The sequence below is a fragment of the Camelus ferus genome, chromosome 1 (assembly GCF_009834535.1).
Source record: "Camelus ferus isolate YT-003-E chromosome 1, BCGSAC_Cfer_1.0, whole genome shotgun sequence".
Classification (NCBI taxonomy): Eukaryota; Metazoa; Chordata; class Mammalia; order Artiodactyla; family Camelidae; genus Camelus; species Camelus ferus.
The window spans coordinates 54075115-54096765 of record NC_045696.1 but is presented as its reverse complement, the minus strand read 5'-3'; the positions used below and the strand labels follow the sequence as shown (position 1 = coordinate 54096765).

General features: G+C 39.4%; 2 long non-coding RNA genes across 2 annotated transcripts in view; both read left to right on the top strand.

Annotated features, from left to right (window-relative positions):
• Nucleotides 1-21651, top strand: part of LOC116666611 — a 1176059-nt gene that overhangs the window by 657594 nt on the left and 496814 nt on the right. The window lies entirely within an intron of this gene.
• LOC116666607 lies at nt 1957-19997 on the top strand. The gene is made up of 3 exons (XR_004323549.1): nt 1957-1967; nt 5377-5380; nt 19824-19997. It is a non-coding gene; the product is annotated as an uncharacterized LOC116666607 (long non-coding RNA).

Genomic DNA, 21651 nt, shown 5'->3' with positions numbered 1-21651 from the left:
GGGGAATAAAGTTGTTTCCTTTCGATGAAGGATGATTTGAAAAGTGTTGGCAGCAAAAATGGCATCTGTTCCTGGGGTTGGGGGAAAAGAGCTTGCTAAGCAGTTCTTTAATAACTCAGGGTACATTTCTTAATTCTTTTCTCCAACCTCGAGGGTCCCACAGAGAAGGGCAAAATACTAGAGCAGATAACACAACAGATAGAAGTGTGTTAAGTCAGCCGCAGGTAGAGATCAGTGGCCTTGCCATGAGTTTGGGTTGCAGTGTTGCGCAAGGCGCTGCTGCCCTCTAGTCTCCATCAGGATTGCAGACAGTGTCCTTGCTAGTTGTGAAAAGAGCCTGGTGCTGCCCGGGCATCTCCTCACCTGTAACCTGCGGTGTGGCTGCTCTGTTGAGCTCTTGTCCACTCTCCTTGCATAGCTCTCTTTGGGGGCTATACACAGAGAAAGAGGAAGGGAGGAGGACAAGGAAGTGAGCAGGGAGCCAAAAGGAGGAAGTACTGAAGGAAAACGTCTTTAACTAAATGTTGTTCTATACTGACCACCCACCGAAGAGATGCTGTCGTGTCTTTCTTCTTTCTGGGCGCGCTCCCTAAACTGCCTCTCTCTATGCTGTGTTGACACTTTGCTCCCAGTTTCTTGTATCTTCCTCTTATTTTTTCTCTCTGTCATTCCACATTTGAGGAGCTTTGTTTATTTAATCTCTGCACAACACACTGTGAAGGATACAAAGTGGCTGGCAGGGGCTCTGACTTCTAGGAGCTCAGAGTCAAACCGGTGACACAAAACAAATAAACATGAGCCATTTTGCAAACAATAGTCTGATGCTAAGATGGGTGAGGGAAATAGGAAGCAAAAAGTGCAATTGTATTGTTATTTGTGCTTCTGGCTATGAATGCAACTGCCCACATTTTCAAACTGTTAAGCAGCTTTGGGCCAAGACTTAAATCCATTTTTACTCAGCCTGCAAAGGACCACCCGGCATTTAATGTGTCAGCAAAAAAGAGGGAAGCTGGTGCATATCCTCCCAAACACATCATCAGGGCCAGGCAGAGCTGTGGAACTCACTTTGAGCTTGTAGGTCTGACTCATGGATGATCCTGTATTTTTAGAAAGAGAAGGTCCTCCATTTTTATTTATTCTCCTTCTCTTTTCCGTAAATTAAGAGGAGAAAGAGAAAGAGAGAGGCGGAAGAGATGTGTTGCAATGAGCAGGTACAGAGAAAGCATGCATCCCCACTCACACACGCACACACGCGGATTGGATTGTCTTTGTGGCCACCTACTTGTTTAGCAACCAAGTGTTGTGTTGTGTTCTCTTTGGAGTTACTGACCAGAGCAAAGACAGGAAATCCAAATTTTCCATAGGAGGCAAGGAAGCCAGTAATATAGCTAGACCAGTGGAGAAAAGAGGTCAAGCAAATTACCTCAGATACAAATCTTTGGCACTAAGTACAACTGATAGAGCTGAAAAGTGAAAAACACACATCATAAATATCCTGCCATCCCAACTCTGCAAATTTGGATGGCATTATTTTTGGTATAACTTTGTAAGCATTTCGCTTGACTGCATATACATCAGTCGGTGACCTAATTTTGTCATGCTAGGTGTTGTATATTTCTACCACAGAATTATAAGTGGGTTGAAATGGTTCACATAAATTACATTTTCCCTCATCCCTCAACAGAACCCAAAATCATTTTTTGAAGATGAGAACATTTGCGTGGCTATGTATCCCTATTTTATTAATTATAGGCACATCCTTACATAATTCCTAAATTTGACTATTCTGAGGAGGAGGCCTCCTAAGCCCTCTTAGGTAAGGACCAGTATTTTTTCTTTGTAAAATGTTCAAAACCAAAAAGATCCCTGGAAGGTTTGGTTTTCTTAGACCTATAGCATTTTTCCAAATCCAACAAAGAGCTTCGATAATGAGACTGGAAGTTTGTTCTCAGTAGCTGTGCTCATCCGTGCATTTTGCGGTTCACCTGTCAAATCCAGCAGAACAATCCTAGCCTAGGAAACTAAGCTCATCTCCGCTGTTCCTGCAAGAACGGGCCTCGCCACTTCTGTAGAGGGTCTGCGGGTTAAGCAGCTAAGAGATCAGAATCATCATAATTGGACCCATAAGAATGGGAGAAAGCCAATGCTTTGCTTTCTCAAGAGTAAGACCAAAAAAAGAAATAGAAGGAAAATAGAGGTTAAGAAATCTCAAGCAAAAATATTTCACTAAAATTCACTCGTCTCTCCTTGTCTGAAAAACCTTTATCAAAGCCCATGAGATGTTACCTCTCTATAATGTATTTAGCTTCCAAGTTAATCGTCCTGCCTCTAATTCAACTGACAGATTGATTTTAGGATATTAGATAGAACCATATGAAATTACCATTTCAGTAAGGTAAAAATGGTTAAATATCGGCAATTTCATATGGTTCATTTGGCTTCTTTACTTATTTCAATATATTTCTTCCTTGTGCAAAAGTCTATAATGTCTCATTAATACCTTATGGGTTGAAACAAAAAATCTGAAACGTGGAATCCATGCTCCTCTTCCTGTACAGCTATCATGCCTCCCTGTCCTTTAGCCAAGAAGGACCTTCCCCACAGCAGCTTCTCTCTGTATACACTGCAAACTCTGTCTCCAGAATGTTCATTTAAAAAATATCTTTCTTTTCTCTTATAATTCTTCATCCCTTCTATATGCTCTACAAATTCCAAGCTTCCTTCAGGATACCTGTGCACAACCTACATTAAGCAAGTTACCCTGAAATTCATACTTCACTGAAACTCCCTTTCCCAGAATATCCCTTCAAGTATATGATTATGCTTAGCTCAAAGGTGTCACACGCACAGATACCGACTGTTAGCAGACCACATTATTTCAGTTGTGGGTGCCTTCTGTATGCCTGACTGAGCCTAAAACACTTCCGGGATAAAAATGCCTTAGTCTGTCTGTCTGTCTGTCTTTCTTTCTTTCTTTCTTGCTTTCTTTCTTTCTTCCTTTCTTTCTTCCTTTCTTTTCTTCCTTTCTTCCTTCCTTCCTTCCTTCCTTTCTTTCTTTCTTTCTTTCTTTCTTTCTTTCTTTCCTTTCTTTCCTTTCTTTCCTTTCTTTTCTTTCTTTTCTTTCTTTTCTTTCTCTCTCTCTCTCTCTCCCTCTCTCTTCCTTCCTTCCTTCCTTCCATTTATTTATATGTATGTTTATATATTTATTTATTTGCCCCCCAAATACTTGGAATAGGTCTGAGACAGCAAAGCAGACCATGCTAGTAAAATCAACCCTTCTCTGACAGTTTTCTTTCTGTGTAGTCACCACGAAACACCAGTCTAGACCCTCTGAACAGCCTTTAAATAACAGCTTCCCTTCCAACTCTCTGGGCTGGCAGTTTGTGAATATACGTTGTCCCAGTAAGTATGGGTTATGGGTCATAAAAGAAAGAAAAATAACACAACAGCAATCAGCCAGACTCTCCTTCCTCACCCTACCTCCAGCGCTGATTGTTCCAAACCATTACTTACCCTATCCGTGTGTGTTAGTAAAGTGTCTGGCTAAAGACACATGCCAGGCACACAGGAGATGACTGTTATTGGAGAAGATTACACATCACCATAACAATAAAAGGCAAAAAGCTAATAAGTGTGTACTACGTGCCAGGTAAGCTCTTTAAAAGCCTTATCTCATTGAGTCCTCAGCAACCCTGTGAAGTCTGCGCACTTTGACCACTGAGGAAATTGAGGTAGAGATGGTTAAGCAACTTGCCTAGTTCAATCATTTAGGAAGTGGTGGTGCCTAAAGCAGGTACCAGCACTGTCTCATTCTATAGCGTGTTCTTCTGAAGCTGGGAAGATCTTTATCTAAAAGAGAGTCCCACTCCAAGCTAAATGACTTGCCCAGGATCACACAGCTGCTCACTGGCTGGCAGAGGACTGAAACACAATTGCTTCACTTCCAGCTGACTCCTAACCCAGTGCCGTTCCAACTGAACTCCACTGTGGTTCACGAACAAGATGAGAAGAGTGAAGTCCCGGAGGTGGAGAAGGAGTTCTATTTTGGCTTCATGGATAAATGGTTCATTATTTTTAAAACTCCACTCTTGAGCCATTGCTTTCTTTAGATGATAGGAGAAATCTTGCCTTAACAGTAGGAAAAATAGAAAATGGGAAAGACGAGGCTCTATTCTGTACCTGGCCTTGCTTTTCTCTTGGAGCTGCTTCAGGTTATAAATATGCACTATTCATACGTAATTTTTCCACTGTGGGTGTGGGTGTCCAGAGGCCTTTCAGGGAGTGGTGAAAACTGTCCTCAGCTGGAATTTCTCCAAATGTAATGGTAATTTGCTGTACAAGTGATTTTGATGCAATTCGTGTTTCCAGAGGACTGGGGAAAGTAGAAGTGTTTTTTAAGACAGACAGTATGGAGGAGACAGGAATTGAGTAGCCCTGATATGTAGCTTAGTGAGATTTTTACTAGTCAAAAACAAACAAAAACCACTCAAACTAAGAACAGACTCTCATCGTAATACTGGCTTTGGTTGCTGTTCTTGGTTCTGATTGCTTGTGGACTACTCTGACTTAGACTCATTCATTTATTCATTTTATTTATTTGTTTATTTATTTTTAAACTTTTCCTGGATCTTGAAAATGAAGCTGACCCTACAGCTCTTCCGTTTTTCTGGTTCTTAAGAAGAGGGGTCAAAGCTCCTACTGAGGAAAATATATCTCCTTTTCTCTCACACTCTTCTGCAACACAACTTTACTTCTGACCCCAGACCTGAAGGCTTTCCACATACCTAGCAACCCTGCAACACCAGCCGGGTGTCCTACAGTTCAACTCAATTCTGACACCGTGTTCTCAGAGATAGCGTCCAATCCCACAGGTTAAGGGCTCAGTCCTAATAGCTCCCTCCCCCAACTTTAGGTGCCAATCACAAGTCCAGGTTGTTTCCTGTGTTTCTGAACCCACCAACTAGAGATCAGAGAATCCCATGATCTTCTCCTCAAGTTTGATTAATTTGCTAGAGCAGCTTACAGAAAGCAGGAAAATATTTTTCTGATTAGGTTACTCCTGTCCGATTAAAGGCCATAACTTAGCAACAGCTGGATGGAATAGAACGTAACAAGGTATGTGGAAAGGGGTGTGGAGTTTCCATGCCCTCTCCCCAAATCTCCACATGTTCACCAACCTGGAAGCTCTCCGAATCCTGTCTTTTTTGCTTTTTATGGAGGTTTTATAACAGGCTTGATTGATTAGATCATTGGTCGTTGGTGAATGAACCCGATCTCCAGTCCCTCTCCTTCCCCAGAGACCAGGGGTGGGGCTAAAAGTTCCAAACTGCCAATCATCTGATGGTTCCCTGGCAACCAGCCTTCACATTTAGGGAGGATCGTAAAGTCACATCATTAACATAAAGTCAGGTGTGGTTGAAAGGGCCATGTTATGAATAATAAGACATCTTTATTGCTCTTGTTGTCCCTTAGGAAATTCCAAGGGTTTTAGGAGCTCTGTGCCAGAAATAGGGGTGAAAACCAAATATATATTTCTAATTATAAATCATAATATCATGGCTCTCATACCACTCCTACTGCCCACGCTCCACCCCGCCCTGCTCAGTTCTCCCTGGCGTCCAGCTGTCAGCACGTGTCACTGGCCTGTTTCATTCTCTGATTTGCTCTCTTCCCTTCTTCATGTCATGCTCTCTTCTTTTCTCTGCTTCCCTCTCTTAGTTCAAGCTGCTGGCGAAAAAGATACCACAAAAATACAAGCATAGCTAAGTGTTTCAGGGAGTTAACATTGTTTCTTGAACGTTATGTTCTATTCCTAATTTTTTGCAACAAATGCTATGGAAAGCCAGTTGATAGACTTTTTTTTTTTTTTTTCATCTATAAAGTGGGGTCACAGTGCTGGTCTTGTTATTAAGAGATCACTGCGGTATGTTACACCCTGGAAACAAAGACCGTGTCAGCGAAGGGCTGCACCACTTACACTTGGTGCCTGAGCTGAGCCAGTGGGCAGTGAGGTGCACAAGGCGATGAGGCCATGCCTGGCTGTGATGACCAGTGCCCTAATGAGATTTCCTACAATGAACACAGATCCAGCATTTTGTTTTATTTCATTTTAATTGAAAGCTTAGGAAACGCTTCATGCTTCATAAACGTTCTGTTATTTTCAGATCAATCTACTATACTGGAAAGCTTAATAAACAAATAGATAATGGTCCTACTGAGCTGTTCAGCATTCTTTATTCACATCTCACCAGCTTCACGCTCTGCCCGTGGAATTGCATTTCTTGGTTTTTTTGTGTTTGTTTTTTCAGACATTAATTTTCAGAAAGAAGTGATCTGCTGTAGGAAAGGGTGGTAAAGACCAGAGCAACCTCCTTCTAAGCTACTTTATGTTTCGTTGGTTTTGAGTTATATCTAATGTCCCATGGTTAACTCTTTTTTTTTTTTTTTTCTTGTAGTTAGTAACCAGGGCTGGATTGTTCTCTCCATTCAGGCTTTTGTATTGGTTTGTTTTGTTGTTTTTAAAGAAAGCGGTAGAAGTCTTCTTGGAAATGTCTGCCTTCAGACATGTGTGCAATGTGTCATTTTGTTGGTTATTTTCAACTGGCCCAATGCAGGTGTCGTGTGAGCTGTGACTAACAGAAAGCAGACCTGTAGGTGTCTCACGATTCTGCCATGTTGTCCTCCGTGCCTTGCTGCCTCCACATATTCCACCTTGAAAAGTTTGAAACATAATGAAAGGAAAGAGATTAAATGTACAAAATGGGTTGCCATTGGTAATATTGACTACCAGATGGGAGATCCCAAATAAATTCTGCTCTCATTCCAGTTAGAGAGAGTTAGTGGTAAAAACCCAGCTATTTCCTCAAAGTCCCTGGGAAGGAAACTCTTGAGCATGAGAGAGAGGAAAATGATGGCTCCTTGAGTATGGAAACTATATTTTATTTAGTATTTCTCAAAAGCAAAGAACTTAGAACAGTGTCTGGTACATTGTAAATACCCCGAAAATCGGACAATGATGGTGCAGATGTGTATCCCATGCATCTAGCCTGGATGTAGCACATAGCAACTACTTGTTAAATAATTGTTACATTGTTAAACATGAATAAATGAATAGTTTTATTCCCTGCAAATCCCATAAAAGTGGTAGGCAGTTTCAATGTTGCCTTTACTCCTCTAGGTAGATCTTCTTGAGCCCCGCACTCCAGAGCTTCACTCACATCCTGCTGGCCCATTAGAACCACATTTAAGACACTGAAAGATTCTCGAGACTCAGGACAGCTCCTTGCCTCAGGGACGTCATTCAGATACAAGGGCCCGAGTCTTATGTGTGATAACCCAGAACCTGGGACATGGTCCTTAGAGCTCCTTGCCTTCAGTTCATATTTAAATGATTAGAATTTGACATTTTCAACCTGACATGAGCAAGAAAAATTTCAAGGGCAGGAAAAAGAGAAATAAATGGGGAGAACCAAGATCGAGAGAAAACGTGCATTATTTCTCTTACGAGTTGGAGACTGAAATCATCTCTGTGCATCTATGGTTTGTCTAATGGTTGCTTGTTTATGCCATGAGATGTTTGCAGACTGAGATCATAGATGATTTAGTAGACTCCAGGACATGTAGCAGGCTGTCTGGATTGATAGATGGGAAATCTCAGGGAAAGAGAGCCTAAATATAAATACAAAGAAAAAGGTGAATTAAAATTTCAAAAGTAAAATTAGGAGTTTGGGATTAGTAGATACACACTACTCTATATAAAATAGATAAACAGCAAGGTCCTACTGTATAGCACAGGGAACTATATTTGATATCTTGTAATAACCTAGAATGAAAAGAATATGAAAAAGAATGTATATGTATAACTGAATCACTATGCTGTACAGCAGAATCTAACACATTGTAAATCAACTAGACTTTAATAAAATAATACATTTTTAAAAATTCAAAAGTAAAATTAGAAGTGGCTAGAGCTGAAAATGCTACTGACAAAGCCGAGGGCCTTGATTGCCTAGACAGTCCCATGATTCATGATTTCTACTTGTCACCCATTTCCGTATGAAAAGACATGTGGTCAGATTGCACAGGATAGCTGCATTACACTGGACTGTGCTACGACATGCTGTCTTTCCCTGCTCTCTTTTTATTTAAGAACAGTAAGTAGAAAAGAGATGAATAGGAGAAACAGATGAGAGCATGCCTTTAGTTTAATGTGTTCCTGATAAGTGACTTCGGATTTTCCTCCATAGAAAAACCCCATTGGCCCATCTCAGATGTACTTGGAAACTGGGTGCTAGATACATTCTTTTGGCCTAATGTTTAAAGGAACTACAGTACCTAGAGGAAACAGAAAAGGAGATTCTTGCTAGAGCCGTGGGTAAATGCATCCACTTCACACACACAGCTCAAGCAAGTATAAGCAAGGAGAATGAGGAGGGGTGGAGAGGCAGAAGCTGGAGGAATGGGCGTACTGGCAGCTCTCTAAGTGTGTCTGATCTTCAGTGACTGCTTGAGGTGAGCATCCGTACATGTTGATGTTCAGGGTGTGCATGAGGAGGGATGGTAGGTTCAAGACTGCCTCGGCCTTGAGCTGTATGGTGCACTTGTCAGACATGTGGCTATGTGTGGGCCCGCTGTCAGCATATGACATCATAGCAAGAGATCAGAGGGAAATGAATGAGGTTCTGCCTTTACTCTTTTTTTTGAATTTTTTTTGAAGTATAGTCAGTTTACAATGTTGTGTCAATCTCTGGTTTACAGTATACTGTTTTAGTCATACATATACTTACATGTATTCCTTTTCATATTCTTATTCATTATAGATTACTACAAGATATTGAATATAGTTCCCTGTACTATATTGTAGAAGTTTGTTATTTACCTAATTTATATCTAGTAGTTAGTATACAGATGACTGGATAACGAAGCTGCAGTGTATTTATACAATGGAATACTACTCAGCTATAAAAAAAGAATAAAATAATGCCATTTGCAGCAACATGGATGGGCCTGGAGATCATCATTCTAAGTGAAGTTAAGCCAGAAAGAGAAAGGAAAATACTACCTTTGCTTGTGTTTCTCCACTAATTAAGTACAAAAGTGCTCTCAACCATGTGTTAGCAGTCACGGTACAGATCTCACCAGTGAAAGATGCTGTGCAGTTTCTCACAAAAGCCAAGTAAGAAAAGTAGGCGGGGAGAAACTTATAGTAAATCTCCTCATTAATGAAAATCTGGTTTTAAGGCGATTTGCTTTGGTTCACAGCTCATTTTCAAGATCAAGATTAATATTAATTGTAAATTTATGGAAAGTGGATATACTTAAGAAACAGCAGATTCTCTGTGAATCAGTGTGTATGTCCTCTGGGGATATAAGACTTGGAAGGACTGGCTTTCATGGCAGTTTGTAGAACTGGCGTGATTATGGCCTCAGCATGCATTCTTGATGTCTGGAACAGCTGCATGCTTCTAAAGGTTTGCATCTTGAAGTTGAGATGGAATGCTCTGGGCATTGTGAAGATTTGCATCAGGAGTTCAGCAAAGCTCACATCTTCGTGTACTCTGTGATCGTAATAACAGCTATGTTCACAGTAAATACATTTTAAGCACTTAATGCGTGCAAGGCACTGTTTCACTCATTTAATCCTCATGATAAGTTAGATTTTATTATCTGTGTTTTAGAGAAGAGAATATGACCCACTGAAAGGTTAAGAAACTTTCCCAAGGGGCATCAGCTAGTAAGTGGAAGAGGTCAGTCTGGTTCCCAGGTCTGTATGATCAAACACAGGGCCAGCCTGCCTATACATGCACACTGGAACTTGTATAAAAGGTCGAGGAGTAGTGAGTTGCGTGCGTAAATTAGATCCATGCAAAGAATACTTAGTCAATATAGCCAGCTACAAGAGCTATGTAACACATACCAGATTTCGTCAATTCTAAGACCACATACATTTTATTCACAAATTAATATTTCTAAAATTGAATTATATCTTAGAGTTGATAAGATAGCATCCTATTATAATTGAATTGGTCGTATATGTTTCTTTCTTAGTGACTCATAAAATAACAGTGCATCTTATAGTCCATACCATCTATTGTCAGTAAAATACAGAAGGTAGTTTTGAATGCCCGTGTACAGTAAATTAAGGGGTAGTATTTACATGCAGATGAAAGGATGCTAGTAGCTATGTATATGTTTGTTTTCTGTCTAAAGTTCAGTACATCTGCTCTGACTCAAAAAAAAAAAAAAAAAAAAAAAAAAAGGAGGATACATGACTCCTCCAGAACAGGGTCCACAAAACAAGGTAGCAAACGTGAATATCATTAAGAAAAGCAGAATGCAAAATGAGGGCTAAAGTTGATAATTAACCTACAATGTGTAAAGAACAGATAAATGCATAGTAGGAAATGAGCAAAGAGGGAGTGACTATTTCATAAAGTTTAGGGGTGGGAATCAAGTTCACCCCAGTCAGATTCCCAGCTCTGTTGTTTTAAACACAAGTGCACAAGTTGCGGTCCCACAGGTGAGCCCTGTCCTAGAGGACATGTGTGTCCTGTTCTTCGAGTCAGGGCTCGTGCATCTAACTGCAGCCAGAAGACAGACATAGACAAGTCTACCAATATTCTTTATTCATATTTACATATTTCCTAACCCCTAGAGGCCTCAGTTTCCTAATGGAGGAAGTAGGGAAAAGAAATCCACCTTTGAAATGTTTTCCTAAGCACAAACAAAAACGTGTATGCAAAGTTCCTGGCACATGGTGAAGTGCTCACTGAAATAAGGTGGGGGTTATTTATTTATTTAATTTATTTGCTAAGGAGGCTATATCGGAAGCATCATAGTCTGACTCTGTGCCTTCTTATGGTTATTGTTGAAAGGAATCTGATGTTTCATTTTACTGCTACTGGCAGTATCCTTGAGGCATGAATCCCCTGCCGCCCTGAGGGTCATTACCATGGGCAACAACAGCTTTCCACAAGAGGGCGCTAGATCCATTTCTGGGATGAATGTTCATGTCCATCATTTACACAAATCAAAACTCATAAAATCACTCAAAGTAATTAAAATATAGTTATAAGCTTTGTGCTAATTTTCAGATTATCTGTTTATCTTTCATCTATATGTCTAGTCTGTCTAAGTTTTCTGCAAAATAGTGTTCAGATGTTATCCTTATTTCAGGCTCAACATCCACATAACAATGCCTGCCTTTATAGGGACAGTTCTGAAATAGGAATCTGTCTTGCAGTTTCACTGCTTTGTGTCCCCATTGGTTTTGGGTGAGAAGACATGTGTACCAGTATCAGTCCTTCATTGCTACTGGAGTGGGGCATGGGCTGTGGAACTCAAGCATGTTTCTAATGTTAAGGGTGACTTAGAGTTTTAATGAGGGGTACACTACACATGACTCATATTTTTAGCTGGAAAAATCAAAGCCTGGCGTCATTCAATAACGTACTGGGTGGCTAGCTATTCTGCTTGTTTTCTGTTTCAAATATTAGCCCCTAGCTGCCTAAATTGGATGGGGATGTGAGATGTGAAGCCAACTAAGTCGTAGACTCCCTTGGTTTTCCTCTTGTTCTGATCTCTGCTTCCACTTTCTCAAAAGAGGGCAAGGGTGATCAAATTCTGAAAATATAATGAACTAAAGAGCATTCTATTCTATTTTTCAGTGCTTAAAGAAGAAGAAAGAATCAATGCTTTGGTTTTATTATTTTTATTTATCTTTAGAGTTAAATAAAATCTTAGAGATATAAGGTCCATCTTTCATCTACATAGTTTTGCTGGCAGATTGTTGGACCTGGCAGGTGCTGGGAATATTGAAGTCTAGAAGACCACTGCCAGGAATATTGTAAGTAAATTATGTCTTGGTTTCAGTTGTAAAATCAAGTAACTAGCATTTACCAGCCTTGCAGAGGGCACTTACAAAATATGTATTTAATGACAATTTTCTGATTTGGGCTAAATATTTTGTCCTCTATACCTGAAGTTTATTCTAAATCTAGCATTCTATATTAGATCTTAATCTAATCTATATATAAGTGTGCTCTATATCAAAATTTAAAGTTCTGTATCTTTTAAAAGTTACCTTTTTATCTTTTGGGAAACTAAATGGTGTTAGAGAGAGAGGTTGGTGATTTAAAGCTTTCACACCTGGATTCAAATCCCACTACACTGCTTTTGTGTTGCATAACTGTGGGCAAGTTATTAAGTTGACTGAGCTTTAAAACTTAGGTCTATCAAATGGACAGGAAAATACCTTCTTCCTGAGGCAGTTATAAAGATTAAATAAACTCATATGGCATATACTCTGAACTCAAAAAATGATGCTTCTCTCTAAATCAATCAGAAAATCTTAGGTTATCAGCCTTCTGCTTAAGTATAGTCTGGACACAGCTATATGGTAAAGAATCATTTTTAAAGAGAAGTGCAAAAATGTTAATTAACATTTAATTGAGAGGAAGGTATAACTCTAGTGGTGGAGCACATGCTTGGCATGCATGAGGACCTGGGTCCAATGTCCGGTACTTCCATTTAAAAAAAAATTAACTGAATCTTGCTATGTTATATTCGGCATTTGGTTCCTGAATTCTGTATTGCGGGTACAATTTATGAAGTACATCTTGATAGTATAGTATATGCCCTATATGACACTGTTCACCTTTACAGCCCTTTGAGAGAAATGATCTCTTCTTGTTCTGAGTACAAAAGGTCGAGGCATTCAACCTATTATCAGGGAGGCTGACTGATAGTCCTCAGACAGTCAATTAGAGACTTCTTAAGTTCAGTCCAGCTGCTATAACAGGATACTATAGACTAGGTGGCTTATAAACAACAGAAATGTATTTCTCACAGTTTTGGAGGCTAGAAAATCTATAGTGTAGACACTGGCAGATATGGTGTCTGGTGAGATCCCATGTCCTGGTTCGTAGACCTACTTCTCACTGTGTTTTCATGTGGTGGGAGGGGTACAGGGACCCTCTGGGGTCTCTTTGCTAAGGGCACTAATCCCATTTCTCAGGGCTCCACCCTCATGACACAGTCACCTCCCAAACTCCTAATATCAGCACTTTGGGGGTTTAGAATTTAACATATGAATTTGGAAGAGGAGACACAAACATTTATTCTATTGCATGCAGACCTTTTAAAGGTTACTCTTGCTTTAAAAAAGTAATTTTTGCTGGGAGTTACAAAGGCAGGTAAAAGTCTAATTTTTTGCCAGAAAGCAAAGATAATTTAATCCTTTCAATGTTAATAAAATACTCATTAGAAAGTAGGGGTTAGAGGATCGTCTTAAACTAAGACACATTTCTGACTAGAGAGAATATCAGGGGATAAAGTCACTCCTACTGATTTTAGACAGAATTGTTATGAACAAGGGAAATACTCACTAGAGAGAAAAAAAAGTCCAGAGAAATCCTGCTCTTCTCCTTGGCATTCCCAAGGAGATGCTCTGTAGGGCTCAACAGGAGTGCAGACACTACCCAAGAGAGTCACTGACGTACTTATAGCAGTGCATAGTTTTAAGGAGTTCCTTGCTACCTGACCTTTACAAAAAATGAAAATGGGACCTAGCATCAAACAAGAGATTATCTGGACTTGGCACTCAACCCAGACCTTCTGTCTCCAGGTCCACAGCGATGGATATATCAGACCCTATCATGGCTTGCATAGTGAAATCATAATTTTAAAAAAGAAAAACAAAAGCCAACACTCATTTATTCAGTAGATCTTTCAACAAATATTTAGGGAGTGACTGTTAGGTACTCTTTTAAGGTTCAACAGCTTATTAAAAATCTCTTCTAGAGGATCTCTTCATGAAGGCCAGATGCATTATCGATTGGTATTGATTACTCACTGGCAAGGTCATTGAGTTAAAAAGATCCAGAGTAAATTAGAAACACAGAACTCTGTTAGAATGTGATTGATAACAAACAAAATTAAAATTGAAAAAATTTACTACTGTTGCCTTTTGTTTCCCTTAAAAGTTGATATGTAATAAATCTTTGTATTTGTTTATACCTAATGGTAAATAGTACAACCATTCAGATAGATAAATAGGTACGTAGATAGATAAGCAGACAAACATAATATGTACATAAGTGGGTATATATATATGAAATTTATAATATATATAAATATATACATATGTGAATTTTATATATATAATTTTATAAATATAAATATAAATATAAATATAAATATATATATCATTTGGAGTCAAAGCTGAATTTAAACTTTCAAAATATCACCGGGATAAGCAGTCCATAGGGTCTGTGCAAATGTAAGTCACCCTAATGTGTGGGGAGGGGGACCAGTACCTGTCCTGAGAGGCAGAAGAAACTGGACTGTGAGAGTGTGTTCCAGAGCCTTGAGGTTCTGCCAGGAACCCAAGATGGGATGTTGGGAGGGTGCAGGGGGCTAGACTCATTGTTCATTTCCACAGGCCTCCTTTCAACCTGATTATATTTTCCTTTCCAAGAGGTAATATTTTACTTGACAAAAGGGTCACTGCTTATTAGAAAGTTTGAAAATGACAGTTTTAGAGGATATCCTGAGAATACAAATCCAAGTGTCAGAAGTGTCACCAATGAAAACTAGGGAGCATCTCCCTGACTTGTCATCATCCTGCATGCACAAGCCCCAAGGCGAGCTTTATTTTAGGAGCCCTTTGCATCTCCTCTCTTCTCTTCCTGCCTATTCTATTCTGGACATAAAATATTTCACAAATATGCCCTTAATTGTCACATGGGTCGCACAAGATGTTATTTTGGTTCTGTAAACTATTACAAGCCTGTTCTCACATCTTAAAGTATTTAAGCAATTAAGTGCCTCCTAAATCCATACTGTCAGCAGTCTCAGGCTTCCCAGTGTAGCTATCCTTTGCTTCTGCAAGGATTTGGGGAAGATATTTTATTCCAGCTTCCATTCCCCTCAACCTTTTCTCTATCCTAAGTGCAGGTTTTCTCTCTGCTCAGTATGTTCTGTTACGTTGTCTGAATAGCCCCAGAAGAACCACAATTAGATCTATGCACTTTGTCTTCTATACTCTTCACCACCCCTTTAAAACTGCCTCCTTCCCCACCTACCTTCCTGATTTCATTTGCCCAACATGGATGCTTCATGATCTTGGGCATCTTTTTCTAGGGGGAAAAAAAAAAAAAAAAGCTTTCTGGCTGCCCAAACCCTGTTAGGTTATCCCAGCTAACAATTTCTGGTCTCTGGACAGTGTCTTACATTGTCCCTCTTCCAGTCTTCCATCCAGGATTGCAGTTGTTACTCATTCATTTATTTATTCAGTAGTTATTAACTGTTTGCCTAGAGAGTTTCAAGCTAAGAAAAGAGGCTAAAATAACAGGCAAAAAAAAGACATGGTCTCTGTCCCCAAGGAGATTTGAGTACAGTAGGGAGGACTTTCAAGTAAATGGACCATGACAATATGATGCGTTATATAGGGTAAAAGAAAAATGCTGTGAAATTATACAGCAGAGGCTCTTATACTTGATGTCAGGTATTGAGGAAGACATCCCTGGAGAGATGAAAAGGGATAGTAAGTGAAGAAAAGAAAGAGTAGAATGGTGGGGGAAGAGAAACAATGTTTCAGGAAGAAGGAGTGGTATTGTGAGTGGTATTGTGAAGGGAGAGAAAACATATTATTGAAAGGACAAAGAGATGTTTGGTGTATTTAAAGAGTGATAAAACACGAGACAGTAGCCAGATCCAGGAGAACGATGTAAACTATTTTAAGAGTTTTCACAGTGTCTCTACAGCAAAGGGGGCTACTGAAAGAATTTTTTCAAAGGGAGTGACATGGTGATTTAGCATTTTATAAAGATTACTCTGACTGCTGTGAGGAGGATAGCTGTGAAGACTGGGTGCTCATTCACAGTCACACACACACACACACACACACACACATATTCTTTTCAGCACCAAAACATATTGGCTTTTAGTTATAAATCCTTAACCAAAGTCTCTTCACTTTGATATACAGTAGTTATTATTAGTGTTTCTAGTGAGAAACAGATCAACCATAAGACTTGATTTCCCGGGGTCATAGAGCTCTCTTGCCCCTCCCCTTTCTTCCCACTCATCTCAACCCTTCCTCATCAAAATGTGGTCCATGGACCAGCAGTTAGCATCTCTTGGGGGAAATTTAGAAATGTGGATAGTGGTTCCCACCCCAGATGTACTAAACCCACATTTTGACAAGTTCCCTAGTTGATGGATGTGCACATTTGAGTATGAGAAGTCTGTTCTAGAAATCTACCTTAGACTCCCAACCCTTAATTCTATCACTATGTCTTGAGACTAATATAAATTTATTAGTGTGATTGAATAAACATTATTTTTTTTAAAGTCCGCTTTATATTTTCAATTGGAAGTAATGCCCCAAAATAATATTTCTATAGTAGTCTTGGTCGTGAGATGGATTGATTACAGATTTTGTGAGCTGTGGAGACAGGGGCCTCAACAAATGAGGATTTTCCCTAAAATTACCTCTAGCATGTTTTCCACTTGTGCCTTCCAATATTTTAACCGAGTGTCAGGTCAACCTGTACTGTGATAGCCTTGCAAAACTGAAATTTAAGCCTGTGGGCAGTTGCTTCTAAGATATGTAATGAGTTTTCTTTTAATCATACTATTTTCAAATGCTTTTCTACGCACCTCTTTCATTTCTAAATTTCCATCGAAAACTACTGTTTCTGCAAACACTCACAAAGCCTAATCACTTTCATTTGCATATTTTATAAAACAGTTTATGAGAGGGAAGCAAATGATAAATGAACAAGCAACTATCAACAGTTTGTTTCTCATAGGAAGTTATGAGGCACTGTTTTGAGTGGGAAGAGATTCAACCCAGTCTCCTGTATCTCTAACTTCTGTCCTTTAGCCTGGCCTGGAGAGTACAGTTATCAGTAATGATGTCCTCCAAACCGCTTAAAATTCTCAATCACCAAAAAAGCTTCAAGAATGTTAAGATTTCTGTAACTGCATGGAGCAGTGGAAATAAATGCTGACCTAAAAATGAGGAGATCTGGGTTCTGATCTTGGCTACATTATTAATTAGCTGTGACTTCACACATGTTACTCCTAACTGGACCTAAATGTCCTCACCTATAAAATGAAAACAGTAGACTAGACAGTCTGTGAATATTTTAAGATTCCACATACATTTCATTTATCTGAAAATTGGTAATCCATATGTGCTGCATAATGATGGAAACACTTGGGAAAGCATAATGTCCAATTAACCAGCGCACCGCCATTTCCCAGACATCCTGAATTGGTGGTATACACTCCTGCATGCACGCCCACCTCTCTCAATCACGCTCCTCTAAGTGGCAATTTTTGCCAAGTCTAACCAGCAGTCCTTTGACTTGTTGCTGTAGATTTTTCCCTCTGCACTAACTCAAAGATTACACCTTTCCTGAAGCTTGTGCCAGATGCTTTCTTCCCCGTCATAAAAATCAGGAAGAAAATGTCTCTTAGAATCAAAGTCATTGACTCTATCAGCAATATTCCCACACTGCCATCCTTACACAAGCTCTCGCTGATTCTTCCTCCTCTTAGCTATAGTCCTGAAAATGAAGCACACTCAAGATGGTTCAGCTGCCTTGTCCTCCTCTCCTTAGAGATGGCCTGTCCCTTCTCTGTAAAGGCTTATTCTTAACTGCTGTCCACCTCCTGGACCACGCTGGAAAGACCTAAGCAGCACATTAGTCTCAAAGGCTCCCGTGGTCTTTGCCTTCCTGTTACTGCATTTCCTAAATATTTCCTTTTGTTTGTAATAACTCTACATTAAATAGTACTATGACAATGTAACCAGAGCCAAATTTGTTTTACACTGAATTTGAGTAATGTAACGCTATGTTTAACAAGGAGGAACCCACTTTGACTGATTCCTTTGCCCAATCTGAAAACAACTGGCTTTTCTTTCTAGATCCAGTGGCCTTCCTACAGTCTTCTAACAAGAGTAATAACTACAGCAATGCTTATCATCAATGCAAACTTACATTACAGCAGGTGCTTCCCATAAGTCATCTCATTTTATCCTCATAATATTGCAAGAGGGTAATTTTATCCTCATGGTATAAGTAAGGAAGCCGAGGCTAGAGAAAGCCTTCCACCACATCAGCTCTCCTAACATGGGTCGGATCCTGGGATGAAACGCCTAGTGGAGCTCTAACTGCATGTCCATCCAAAAGCAGAACATCCAAGAGGGAGCCTTGGTGTTTGTGGTTGAATCTGATGTCCCTAATTGCCCCTTTTTGGGTTTCTCATCTGTTCCCAAATCCTGTGCCCATCTGTGGCCTTTAGGAATTTAGAGCATTCTATCACCTCACCTGTCTTCTAGGGCAGGGTTTCCCGAATTGTGATGTGTTTCAGTATCTTCTGGGAACATGGAGTTTGAGTAGCCTAAGGTAAGACCTGATAATCGGCATTTTACAAGCCTCCCACGGCTCCCAGTGGAAAAACATAAAAAACACAAGAATATCCAATCTATCTTCTCTATTCTGAGTAAAGAGTGGTTTTCTGTATGTCTCGGGTCTGGGAAATAAACCACAGGTGAGTCTTTATACCTTTCCCTTGCTAAAGTGTGCCCTAAATAAGGACATGCCATGATAAAGATATGAATTAGGATTACTGGTGAGATCCAGTGCTATTTCAGCCTGTATCTACTTCTGGACTCTTTAGATCATCCCCTGTGACCCTGGACTATTCTTCATTCTCCCTGTGGGCATTCCTGAAGGTAATGAAGATACTCCCTTTTCTGGTTCCAGGGGGGTTTCTCTTGGATTTCAATATATTATCCTGCTCAAATTAAACAGATATTTTATTTTCCTCATTCTGAAGATTTCTTTAACTTAAGTGGAACAGCTTTGAATCCTGTCTCCATTACTCATTATCTGTGTGACTTGGGCAAATTACTTATTCTCTAATAGTTTCCTTTTCCTCACATGTAAGGTGACAGTGGTGAATAGTAGTGTTTATTTTATGGAGCTGATATAAAGATCAAAGAGTCAGAGCCCCTGTGTGGGCCATTCACATCATAGTAGAAGTAAAAGTCTTCCTCTAATGTTGTGCAGTACACAACCTGTGCAGCTGTATGAAGAGACCCTAAAATAAACTAATATTTATTTTAAAGGTTTACCATAATCCCCTGGCATTGCGGGATATGAAATTTGCCATTCCAGAATGGTGCCTATTGTTTAATATTTATCCTCACCTTTGGCTATTTCTATCTGATTTATTCTTATATTCTTAACATATATTCACTTGCCATTTGTTAAGCTTAACTCTACTGGGTTGCTAAGTTTGATTCCTTAATTGTGGACCCAAGATCACTGAGTTGGTTATGAGAGTGGCCCTAGTCTTATCTAAATAGTGGATTTACCTAAATTCATTCCCTTTCTCTTACCACAGTTTGTTTGTAACCAATGTTATGTCTTTGTAAGATAGCTAGTTAAGGGTAAGGGTGCAGCCTATGGCTCTGAAACCATTTTTTCTCTTGCGTGAAATACTAACTAGCCTGCCCAGAAATTGGACCAACTACCTTGACCTCATTAGCCCAGCACTCCAAGCAGCAGAACATTTTGCTTTCATTATTTCAATACTGCAGCGATGATTATAAAGATACAGCAAGAGCAGTACTGAATCCAGACATTTCATTATTCCCATTAGTGATGTAAATCAGGGGAAGTATGCAAAAGAGAGGGTGAATTGGACTGCTTACATGGAAATCACAGATTTGACAAATAGGCTTAAGGATGAGTATGTAGCAAGGGAGTGTGTGTATGTGGAGTGGGATGGGGAGCAGAGAAGAGGAGAGAGAGAGAGCAAACTACGCTTTCTTCAGGCAAGAGTAAGATGTACTAAAACAGATAACTACGGATATGGGACGACAAAGGGATACATCACATAATTCACTTCCTTACTCTTTTACATTTTTATATCCTTTAAATATCACTCAAGCAAACTAGAAACACCTTGGAAAGAGAAGAAATATTTAATCTATTTAGTATTCAGTATTATGCCAACTTTATTTTTGATCCTTTTACACTGAAATATTTGCCCAGGTAATTAGAAAAAACATATATATATGTGTGTGTGTGTATAGTATATAGTATGTAGTATATATAGTGTGTGTTTACGTATTCAACTTCTATTAGAAAGTCACAGGTGAGGGAAGGGAACTGGGAATGTAAGGTAAAACAAAAGATCTGGGCCATCATGAAGCTTACATTCTAAAGGGAGGGATTAGACAGAAAATAGCTGTATGAGTGAGTGAATGGATAAATTAATCAAACTTTTGACACAGTGAAGAATGTAAACTTTAGAGAGTAGTAGGGGTGAGAAAAGACACCATTGTGTAGGTTATTATGTGTTTAAATAAGGAGTAAACTTTTCTTCGGATATTATGATCAGAGAAATTCTCCTTAGTTTTGGGGTACCTGTCAAAGGTTGGCCCTGGGATTGCTGGGGAGCAGGTATCTCTGCTGTCTGTTATTTTAAAGTTACTTAAGGCTCAAAACAAAATAATATACTTTTAAAATATTTGTTTTCTATATATATTATGTTTTATGTATATTTATATTGTATATACAATATACAGCCACCCACTCACCCACAGCCTCCCAGTCCACAAGGAAAATTTTCATCACCCTTTCCACACCTCCTGTCTGGCTAAGAACCTGGTCACCTGTCTGTGGCCAGGGCTGGCCCACATGGTCCTGTTAGCACTGTTTACACATTGTGGTGGACAAAACACACAGCCCCAGAGATGGCTCACCGCGAAGGATGATTCTCCCCTCTTACCTCATTCCAAGCCCTTTCAACCCTCACCACTAGGGTTGGGTCCATCCGTAGGGCTTTATACTTTACAGTTGCAAGTTCAAGACTCATCTGAAACCTTAGTATCTCAGTCCCCTCAACTCCCATGACCTCCATTCCTTCTGCACTTCAGTCGCCTAGCAACGCAGCCACACTGAAAGAGCAGCATCAGACTCATTTCCCCTCAAGGCTCACGATCAGTTTAGCATCGCCTACTTTCTCACTGTTGCTCAGTCTGCTCTGATTTTCCCCATGACCTCTACTCCCTTGACCATTTTCCACTCTCACAGTTCATGACCTTGTCTCTGTCTTCATTTGTCTCTCTACCCTGCGTGGACTCTATTCTCAGGCTCTTCAGTTCTTCATAACCTTGTAATCTCGTATGTTCCAATTTTTATACCTATGAGATCCTATATACTTTATCCTTCCCTGTTGTGATTGAGGACTTCAGAGAAGATAAGGGTTTTTTGTTTGCTTTCTCATTGGGTTTTCTGAAAGTTCTGTCTTAGTTCAGGCTACTCTACCACAAACTAGGTGGCTTATATAAACAGAAATCTATTTTATTTTTTTAAAGTGCATTGATATTAATTCAAAAATTGAAAAATTACTTTATCTTACTGCAAATGAAAATATTATCATGTCTTTTCAGATGCTTGTGTGTGTTTAGCAGAACTGTAATTTTAATGTTGGAATTCTGATGGGATATGAAATAATGGCTTCATTCTATGCAGTAATTTAAAGACATCAATTCTCATCATTTCTCTAAGCATATCAGAGAATAGAGATTGGAGAAAATATACTTCCTTTGTTTAACTTAGAATG